This window comes from Saimiri boliviensis, chromosome 14 (genome assembly GCF_048565385.1).
Source record: "Saimiri boliviensis isolate mSaiBol1 chromosome 14, mSaiBol1.pri, whole genome shotgun sequence".
Lineage (NCBI taxonomy): Eukaryota > Metazoa > Chordata > Mammalia > Primates > Cebidae > Saimiri > Saimiri boliviensis.
Genome location: NC_133462.1, coordinates 6,677 through 17,917, shown reverse-complemented (window position 1 = coordinate 17,917; position 11,241 = coordinate 6,677). Strand labels below are relative to the sequence as shown.

The following is an 11,241-nucleotide window of genomic DNA, read 5'->3' as shown; positions in this document are numbered from 1 at the left end:
TATGAGTGGATAAAGAAACTGGCATACATATACATGATGGAATACCACTCAGCCAAAAAAGGAATAAATTAGCAGCATTTGCCATAACCTAGATGAGATTGGTGACTTATTCTAAGTGAAGCCACTCGAGAATGGAAAACCAAATATTGTATGTTCTCACTGATATGCGGGAACTAAGCTATGAGAACACAAAGGCTTAAGAATGACACAGTGGACTTCGATGACTTGGTGGAGGGGGGGAGGCACAAGGGACAAAAGCAACAAATACAATGCCGTGTATACTGCTCAGGCGATGGGTGCACTAGGATCTCACACATTACTAAAGAATTTACTCATGTAACCAAATACCACCTGCACACCCCAATAACTTGTGGAAAATAAAATAAAATAACAAAGAATCTTTCTATGAAGTATTTGTTATGCACTAGGCATGGTTCTAAGAGGTTTACATATATTGATTTATTTAATATTCTCACCAACCACCCTCAGGGGACACTATTGTCAACCTCATTTTACAGATGAGGGAATGAGACGTAGAAAAGTTAAATTGCTTACTCAATGTTACACATAATATGTGGCAAAGACAAGATTTAAAGTAATTAATAATGTGACCGTATTTTAGGGGAAAGTTCAATTGACTTGAGGAAATAAATGTGAAATGCATCAGCATTTTCTTTGTGTTTCAGCAGATAATGCATTGTGCCTCACTGCCACTGATGAACCACGTAGGAAGCTAGGCGAGAACAAAGCCGTGATTAACCAGCAGTCTGCTGGTCAGGAGAAGGGTGAGAAGGTGCCAGTGGGGTCCTACCCATTCTCTATGAGCTTATCTAGGACTCTCCAATCTCTCTACTTTCTCATTCTGCCTAATACAAAATACATTACAAAACCTGTCTTCCTGAGACTAAAATAATTCACCCATGCTTGGTGTCCAGGGCCCACGTTAATCATGTCTGAAACTTGGTTTAACAAATGCACAATGAATCATCATCGCTTTCATCTCTTTAAACTATGACAGTCATTAAAACATACCTAACTTGACTTCAAGATGCGCAGGGTAGAGAATCAGAGGGTTGGATGGGCATGGGGAGCTGGGTGCAGGCTCAGTCTCATCTGGCCTTCACTTGCCTTCCTCTAAGCCAGATTGCCTGACGGGAGGAGCAGTGTAACATCTGCTTCCAGTGATGAAAATCCACCCTACCAACAGAATGGCCATACATTGAGAATAGGGAAGTACTGAGTTCTGAAACTCAGTACTTCATGAGTGAAGACTCATCCCAAACTCCTTCGATGTAAGTTTACTATCTATCTGTGGATGTTATCAGACTACATAATCTTGTAAATTTATTTAGACCATCTTTCAGTTATTTTGAGTGAGTTATGCTTTTTCAATTAGTTGATGGTTGTTTTTTTTAAAACTGGAAAGAAATGCAGATAACTGTTTTCTCACCATAAACTGAGCACATATGATGCTTCAAGCCATATAAATGTTTCATGGGTTTTGTGAACTGTACTGGTAGGAAGAGAATTCTGACATGTCACCTCATAATTCTTTGTGTAAAATCAACATGACAACAGCTTGAAATTGAAATCTAAGTTCAAACCTGATTAATAGTTTCATAAAATCTACAGTGGTAGTAAGTGATTGCAGGAAGGAAAAAATTATCTGGGTAGTTTTCAGCCATACTGATGTGTACAATGAATCTAGGGGTGATTAAATGTTAAGTGCATAAACAAATGAGCTAATATGTAAGTGGAATGTTGATAAATTATTGATCGATGGCCTAAATAGTACATACGACTTAGTTATATCACTGACTATCTAGATGATTCTGCTTTCCTGAATTGGTTTTTCTAGCTCCATTCTTTCCAAATCATCAGGAATGCTTGATTTACTACCTGGCTAACCAGGAGCTCACAGGTATCTTCTCATCCTTGAGCCAAGGGCCTTCACTCATCACTGTTTCTTTCCTTGATTATTACTTGCAAGTGATAAATGTACTTGCTTTTCATCATCTCTTCTTCCAATACATGCCCCATGATGAGAAGGACTCAGCCTGGCTTGTTATTCCCATAAGGACAAAGGCCAACTAAAAATAAGAAGCTCGACTCTATGTAAAGGACTGAATTGTGCCCCACACTAAATTTGCATGTGGAAGTCCTACCCTCCAGTGTGACTTTATTGGAAGAGAGGGCCTTTAAAGAGTTAATTAAGGTTAGATGAGATGACAAGGATTGGGCTTCAGTGTGATAAGACTGGTGTTCTTCTAAGAGGAGAAAGAGACACAAGAGATCTCTCTCCCTGTGCATGGGGAAAAGGCCACATGGGAGGGAGTGAAAAGGTAACTGTCTCCAAGATAGGAAGAGCAGTCTCACCAAAAGCCAACCCCACTGGCACCTTCGTCTTAGACTTTCGGCCTCAAGAACAGTGAGGAAATAAATATCTGTTGTTTAACTTACCCAATCTGTAGTATTTTGTTAGAAGCCTATAATTACTAACTGACTCATATATTCTCCATGTTAAAAATAAGAAAAGAAGCACCTTTTGCTTAGGGCGTTTATTTTAGAAAGCTTGTACATCTTTGTCATATTGAAATGTATGTAAATAGTCTTAAAAGATAACTTAGTCTCATTAATTTTAAGACCCAAAGATGCTGTTCTGAAAGCCTGGGAATCATCACTTTGAAAATTATCAAGGAAGATAACACCTCCATTTCTCAGGTTCAGTAGGAGGCTGGGAGGGTATGTTCCGCAGGTATCTTACTCCAAGTTGCAAGACAACCTCCTTTTATAAAGACATAAGAAGTTTATTTTTTTCTTTGGAAAAGCCAATTGTCTAACAGAGACGGTTACCCCAATTGCTAAGAACGTTTAAAATGAAAGGTGTGTGACAAATGGGACTGTAAAGTCCCCTTGAGGACAAGTTATTGCTTACCTTGAGAATTTGTATGTTAAAGGTTGTATCTGCTTTTTATATAAAAAGGTGAGAGTTGGTTTTTGGTTTTTTTTTTTCTGTCTTTGCAACTGCTGAGCTGATTTCCTGAGAAGTGCATCTCACTTTGGTTTCATGCTAAAAGAAATAAAGGTTATTCAATTAGAAAAAGAGGAAGTCAAATTGTCTCTATTTGCAGATGACATGATTGTATATTTAAAAGACCCCATTGTCTCAGCCCAAATCTCCTTAAGTTGATAAGCAACTTCAGCAAAGTCTCAGGATACAAAAACAATGTGCAAAAATTATGAGCATTCCTGTACATCAGCAACAGACACACAGAGAGCCAAATCATGAGTGACCTCCCATTCACAGTTGCTACAAAGAGAATAAAATACCTAGAAATACAACTAACAAAACATGTGAAGGACCTCTTCCAAAAGAAGGACAAACCACTGCTTAAGAAAATAAGAGAGGACAGAAACAGATATAAAAACATCTCATACGCATGGTCAGGAGGAATCGATATTGTGAAAATGACCATACTGCCCAAAATAATTTACATATTCAATGCTATCCCCATAAGCTACCAATGACTTTCTTCACAGAATTGGAAAACAAACACCTTAAGCTTTATACGGAACCAAAAGAGAACCTACATAGCCAAGACAATCCTAAGCACACAATTATGGAGACATCATACTACCTGACTTCAAACTGTACTACAAGACCACAGTAATAAAAACACCATGGTACTGGTACCAATGTAGACCATACGGGACAGAACAGAGGCCTCGAAAGTAACACCACACAGCTACAACTGTCTGATCTTTGACAAACCTGACAAAAACAAGCCATGGGGAAAGGATACCCTAGGTAACAAATGGTGTTGGAAAACTGGCTAGCCACATGCAGAAAGCTGAAACTGGATCCCTTCCTTGCACCTTATATAAAAATCAACTCCGGATGGATTCAAGATTTAAAGATAAGACCTAACACCGTAAAAAACCTAGGCAGTACCATTCTGGACATAAGCATAGGCAAGGACTTCATGACTAAAACAGCAAAAGCAATGGCAACAGAAGCCAAAACAGACAAATGAGATCTAAACTTAAGAACTTCTGCACAGCAAAAGAAATTAGCATTAGAGTGAACTGGCAACCAAAAGAATGGGCAAAAAATTTTGTGACAGAGATGAAGAGACACTTTTCAAAAGAAGACATTCATGCAGCCAACAAACATGAAAAAAAAAGCTCATCATCACTGATAACTAGAGAAATGCATATCAAAACCACTTTGAGGTACCATCTCATGCCAATTAGAATGGCAATCATTAAAAAATCTGGAGACAACAGATGTTGGAGACAATGTGGAGAAACAGGAATGCTTTTACACTGCTGTTGAGAGTGTAAATTGTTCAACCATTGTGGAAGACAGTGTGGTGATTCCTTCAGGATCTAGAAATAGAAATATTGTTGGACCCAGGAATCCCATTATTAGATATGTACCCAAGGGATTATAACACTTTCAATTATAAAGACACGTGTACACATATGTTTATTGTGGCACTGTTTACCATAGCAAGGACTCTGAACTAACCCAAATGCCCATCATAGATAGACTGGACAAGGAAAATATGTCACACATACACCATGGAATACTGTGCAGCCATAAAAAATAACTTCATGTCCTTTGCTGGAACATGGATGAAGCTGAAAATCATCATTCTCAGCAAACTGACACAAGAACAGAAAACCCAACATTGCATGTTCTCACTCATAAGTGGGTGCTGAATAATGAGAACACACAGACACAAGTAGGGGAACATCACACACTGGGGCCCAGGGGCTGAGGGGCTAGGGGAGGAATAGCAGGGTGTGGGCGAATTGGGGAGGGATAGCATTAGGAGAAATACCTAATGTAGATGACGGGGCAATGGATGAAGTAACAACCACCATGGCATGTGTATACCTATTGAACAAGCCTACATGATCTCCACATGTATTGCAGAACTTAAAACATAATATTTTTTTCTAAAATATAAGTGGATGGTGAACAATGAGACCACATGGACACAGGGAGGGGAACATCACACACTGGGGCTTGTGGGTGGTGGGGGAGGGGTGGGGAGGAACAGGCAGGGGTGGGGGGATTGGGAAGGGATAACACGAGAAATACCTAGTGTAGTTGATGGGAGGATCAGATGCAGCAAAGCACCAAGACGTGTGGATACCTATGTAACAAAATGCACGTTCTGCACATGTACCCCGGAAATTAAAGTGTAATAATAGTATTTCTTTCTCTTCTACCTTCGTGGAGAAGTTTTCTTGGTTGGGGGGAGATTTCGTTTTCAATTATGTGTCTCTAACACCTCCCAGTCTCAGTGAGAATGTTAAACATATATACATATATACATATATATGCATATGTATATGTATATATATATATTTATATATATGTATATAAACATCTTCTAAATTAATACTTTATCTCTTCATCTGTATTAGTCCAATTTGCATTGCTGTAATAAAGGGATACCTGAGGCTGGGTAATTTATAGGGAAATAAGGGTGATTAGACTCATGGTTGTGCAGACTGTCCAAGGAGCATGGCACCAGCATCTGCTTCTTGTGAGACCTCAGGGAGCTTACAACCATGGCAGAAGGCAAAGGGGAGCTGGCATCTAACATAGTGAGAGAGGAAGCAAGAGAGAGACGGGGGCAGTATCACACTTTAACAACCAGATCTCAGTGAGTGAAGAGAGCAGGAATTCAGCCATTACTGTGAGGAGGGCACCAAGCCATTCAGGAAGGATCTGCCCGATGAGCCAACACCTCCCTCCCAGCAGGCCCTACCTCCAACACTGGGGATCACATTTCAACATGAGACTTGAAGGGCCCAAACATTCAAACGATATCACCATCTCTGTTACTACTGTATCTACACAGGTAATGAGGGGTTCTGTTAGACTTCATTACATCTTAATTCTGCTGCCCATATCAGATAAACAATGGTAGGCTGGTAATGAGGAATCAGAAGTAGAGGCCAAAAGTGGTTTTACTCAGATGGCCATAGCATCATTTTAAATGTTTGGAAAAATTAGATTTCTTGGGTTAGTGCACTGATTAGTGGAAAATGCCCTGTGCTTGCAGTTGGAAGAATGTGGATCTGAACTCCGTTCCACCACTGACTCTCTCTGTGAGTCTTACCAGTCTCCTAATTTCACCCTGAAGCCCAATCTCCTCATCTGAAAACATCTCTTGTTTCTTCTAGGGTCACTGAGAGACCAGATGAAATATTACAGGTGTGCTTTGCGTGATGAACACTTGTACCCTAGTGTTTTCTTAGTATTCACTAACCTTGCCATCTAAAGGGACTGACATTTACCAGCTAGTTTCCAAAGGGGCTTACTCCTAAAGGAAAGGAGAACTGATCTTTCCATTTCCAGTTCATCTGTCCATTCTTCTACTCCTTTAAACTTCTTCATAAAGACTTTCTTGCCTTTCAGCATTATATTCTATCTTTAATAACATAGGACATGGTGCTCACAGTTTTGCACATTTAATTTGTTCTGCATTGGGGGTTATGGTTCCTAAGGGAGATGCCCTATCAAGTTACCCTGTCTTTTCAGCTCAAGAATTCAAGGTGTTTATAAACTGAGGAAATACAATGACTTCAAGTGGAAAATAAAATGAAGAATAACTGCATACTACAAGATAGCAGTGCAATTTAGAGCTAGAACAGGCCTAGTGTGTTCTAAATCTAGCATAAACACATTTTATGTTATAAATATGGATTTTAAGTAAAAAACCAAGCTTTCTGTTGTGATTTATTTATTTAGGTTTCTCTCTAATTTGGTTGAGGTCTCTCTTTAAAGGAGGCCAGAAGCCAGCCCATCTCCAGGAGAGCCCTGGCCAGGAGGAAAGGAAGGCTCTGGGGTGTCAGTCAGGTAAGGCACAAGGAGGAGGCAACACCAAAACACAGGAACAGAAGAAATCTCTAACTTACACATCCTGGAGAAGGTCGGGGAGCGTCTGGAGGACGAGGGGCAGTCTGAAGGCCGTGAGGAACCAGAGAGCAGAGGGAGGGCCTGAAGCTTTCTTCTCGGGCTTTCCCGTGAGGGTGTGGCTTTGCTGATTTAAGAGAACACGTGGAGCTGGGCTTATTTACAGGGCTCTGGTGTCGACCATTAGGTTTTATCATGACCAGCAGCTGTGTGATGGGTGGGTTCTGACTCAGCGGGATGGGCCGCATCACGACCACTCAGGGAGGGGGAGGGTTACCCAGATCGGAGGGGATACAGTGAGACTGGGCTTCAGACAACTTAGGTCAGGTCTGAAAATGGATGCTGAGGCAGCAACTATTAAACACATTTATGGCAGCTTTCCCCGAAACCTGGCTTTTAAATCATTTATATTACACATGAACAAAAACTAAACTGAAAATATTTGGAAGTAACCCCTTTGGTTTGCACTAATAAGCGGGAATCAAGTTTCTAGGTTGTCCTGTTTTAAGTCAAATGACAATGTTATTTAAGTTCTCCTATTCGTAGGTTCTCCTATTATAAGTAAAATGACAATGTCATTTCATCTTAAAGCTAAGATACGAAAATAGAGAGGGAAATATGTAGCCCTTTACCTGAGGTGTCAAAGTGTTTCTGTTCATAAAGGCCGTTTTAAGTTTTAGTTTCAGATTGATCTTGTTACTTTAGTGCAGTCTAGGTGAAAATATTCTTTTGAGGCTGTAAGACACATGTTCCCATTTGGAAAAAAGATATTTCATTGACCATATATGTTTCTACTATGACTGTCGAGTGTTTCTTTTATCTAGAGGTTTATATTGCTAAAGAAGTTGCGTATGGTTACAGTTTGCAGCCAACAAGTTACCCTGAATTAGCACAGGTGGCTCTTGCTATAGGAATGCTGTGGCGTGAGGCTTAACCATAGTTCTCATATTGTGGTTCCCGAACCAGCAGCATCAGTTGTGTCTGAGAACTTATTATAAATGCAGATTCTCAGACCCCACCCAGACCTACTGAATAAGAGACTCTGAGTGGAAACCAGCAATCTGTGGCCCAACATGCCCTACAGGTGATTCTGGACTGCACTAGAGAGCCATCAATTTAATGTTACAGAAACCCCTTTAGGGTTTCTGTAGCACATTGCTTCAGTAATATAAATGTTGACTTTATTTTACTTAATGGCATATGTGATATAAATGGTATATTAATGTCATATAAATGACTATAAATGGTAGCACATTACTTAAATAATATAAATGGTCAACATTTTAAAATTCTTTTAGCTGGTACTGAAAACCACCATCCTGTTTAACAAGGGTTCAGCCTAACAACAGTGGTGGTCATCACAATTCACAGTTTTGGCCAGTTGGTCCTGTTCATAGACACAGTCAGTGATTCACCCAGAGGACTCACAATGAGTTGCAAACACGTCCCTTCTGCAGAGCTCAGACCGGGATGCCTTTTGAGGTGCTAACTGGCAAAATAAGTTAAATGTCGTTGCGATTTACCCTGCCCTCATCTTCACCCTCATTCTGGGTCTTTGCTTTCCTTGAAACAGTCGCTTTCTCTGTGACCTTATTTATCCTCTCTCACTGTGTGCCCTTCCTCAAACTTGCAGAGAATCCACAAGATTCAGTAATCACCTTCTGAAGGTAGTTTCAGAACTGACTGCTCTCTTAGCTATATCTCTATCTTAGTAAACACAGTCACTTACATGTCCTCCTGTTAACATCAGCACAAATAAATAAAACTGAATGTGTGCCTCACATCAGCTTCCTATCTGAGCGTCCACATTTTTGTCAGTGGGAGGTTGCACAGATCTACAAGTTACCCTGATTCCCCTTTCTCCTTTGCTGGCTTGACCCTGGAATGAGCTATAGATTTTCATAATATATATCATATTTATCCATTTCTCCATTACTGTATTTAGAATGTAAACACCGGAAATGGGAAACTGTTTTCCAAAAGGCCTTCTTCTGTCCCTTTCTTATTCCCTCCCTCTCTTTCTTCCCTTTCTCTTAATTCCGTCCTTTTTTCCTTCTCTCCTCCTTTCTTTCCTCCCCTTCCTTCCACAAACAGATGGCAAAAGAAATGATTTAGCTCCTCTCCTTCTAGGCGTCCCACTGACTAAGAGCAGCCTTTGCATTCTTGAGCCTCAAAGTTCTCCACGTTCTGCTGACAATCTACTTCTTTCATCTCCCCTCCATCCACTTCCTGTATTGACTCTTATTGGGTCTCAAACTCAGACACACCGAAAAGCCTGATTGAAAGAGATATTTGAGACCAAATCCTAGGGTTTCTGACACAGTAGTTTCATGGTAAATCCCAAGATTTAACATTTCTGAAAAGTTTTCATGTGCTACAGATAGAATGTGGGTATCTCCCACAAATTCATATGTCCAAGTCCTAACCCCACAGTGTGTCTGTATTTAGAGATGGGGTCTCTAAGGAAGTCAGTCAAGTTAAATGAAGTCATAGGGTTGGGCCCTGGCCTGATGAGATTAGTGTCCTTATAAAATAAGGTGTTCTTATAAAATAAAACACCAGAAAAAGGAAAGGAAAGGAAAGGAGAAAGGAAACGAAAGGAAAGAAGAAAGAAAATGAAAGGAAAGGAAAGGAAAGCAAAATCAGATGTGGGTGTAATGCACACTAGCATGAGCAGGGGTGCGGTGTTGGTGGCGGATAAGATAATCAGGGAAGCCTTCTCTGTGAATGTGATAGAAGTGAGGGATGAGCCCTGGGAACTAATTTGAAGTTTCTTCAAATGGTTGCAAGTAGATTTACCGTATGACTCAGTGATTCCATTGCTAGCTATATGCCCCAAAGACCTGAAAACAGGTGTTCAAACAAAAACTTGTATGCTCTTTAAATGTGTCAAGATCATAAATATGCAGGAAAGTCTTGGAAACAGTGTCAGGAAAACTGGATCAGAATGAAAAAACATATTTTACTCCCAAGCGGGGCAAGAGGTAAAAGGTAAATGAGTTTGTGAACTGAATTACCATGTAGGAACCATGCTGATTTCTTGATCTAGGGGTTATGCGGTGGTAACCTAGGAGAGTTTCCACACTTTGGATAAAATATACCGGAGTATTTTGTGGGATGTTGTAAATCTGGCACAGCAATAACTGGTGGGGACTCTAAGAAAAGAAACAGGTTATATTTTGCACTGCTACTGGAAGTTTCCTAGAAGTATGACATTATTAAAAAGTAAATTACTTTTTAAAACAACCATATCAATACTATGCCAGAAAAGCAGAGACGTCACCAAAATCCACTACAGAGGCTACTCTTCATCCAAAGCTGTGAACCCTTATAAAAGCCTCAATGTCAACCAACTCCACTTAGTAGATATTATTATACTTACTAGTATTAGAGGCTGCTGTGTGGACACATTAGTTTTACTGCACAGTGTGGATATTAGTGTTAGGGCATAGTGTACATATTATATTGGTGTTGTAGAACAGTGCAGATATTACATTAACATCAGGGAACCATACGGATAGTATTACATTAGCATTGGAAGCAACAGTGTGGATGTCAGATTAGCGTTAGAATATTATATTGGTGTGGATATTATGTTGGTGTTAGGGTACGGTATGGATATCATAGTAATGTTAGGGCACGGTGTGATTATTATATTAGAGGCCACTGTGAGAACATATCTTAGCAGCCACTGTGTCTGGATATTGACAATGATATCAGGATGTAGTCGTAATGATGGGATTTGGGGATTTCATTTTTCTAGATGAATTTCTTCCTTTGCTGAGTACTCTAAAGACTCTCTTCTCTGCACTCAAGGCCGTGGAAAGGAAGCTTTTTACTCACCAATGAACAAGACTTAGTTGACACCACCGTCGTGCTGCCCCGAGGAAGTCTTCGGGCACCTCAGAGGGAAGTTGGTCAGGGGTGGGTTCGTGCGCCCTCTGGTGGCACCAGAGCTCAGCACAGATACTCTTGCTCAGTTTCTCAGCAGACGTGCACCCCCGCCTGGCTGTCCTGAAATACCTATAAAATTCAATATTGAGTTTACTCAATGTAATAATTTTAGAAATTCAAACCAAAATGAAGCCCACTGTAGCCATTCCTTCCCAAAGACGGTGATGGAAGACTTTGGAAGCCATGTAGAATCAAATGAATATATACACAAATTAAGAAAAACAAAAACCTACTCAAAATAGTCCAGAGACTGTAATTTTAAATGCAAAACTATAAAAAATCTAAAAGAAAATCTATATGACGTTGAGTTTGGTGTTGACTTGTAACACAAAACATCAAATGCCAATTCA

The 11,241-nt window shown here is 40.1% G+C and overlaps 1 long non-coding RNA gene across 1 annotated transcript; it reads right to left on the bottom strand.

The window, feature by feature from the left end:
* Window positions 1-959: 959 nt before the first annotated feature.
* LOC141581171 (uncharacterized) lies at window positions 960-10,941 on the bottom strand. Its single transcript, XR_012513697.1, has 3 exons — window positions 10,781-10,941; window positions 2,936-3,070; window positions 960-1,197 (listed from the first exon to the last, which is right to left on the bottom strand). It is a non-coding gene; the product is annotated as an uncharacterized LOC141581171 (long non-coding RNA).
* Between the last annotated feature and the right edge of the window lie 300 nt (window positions 10,942-11,241).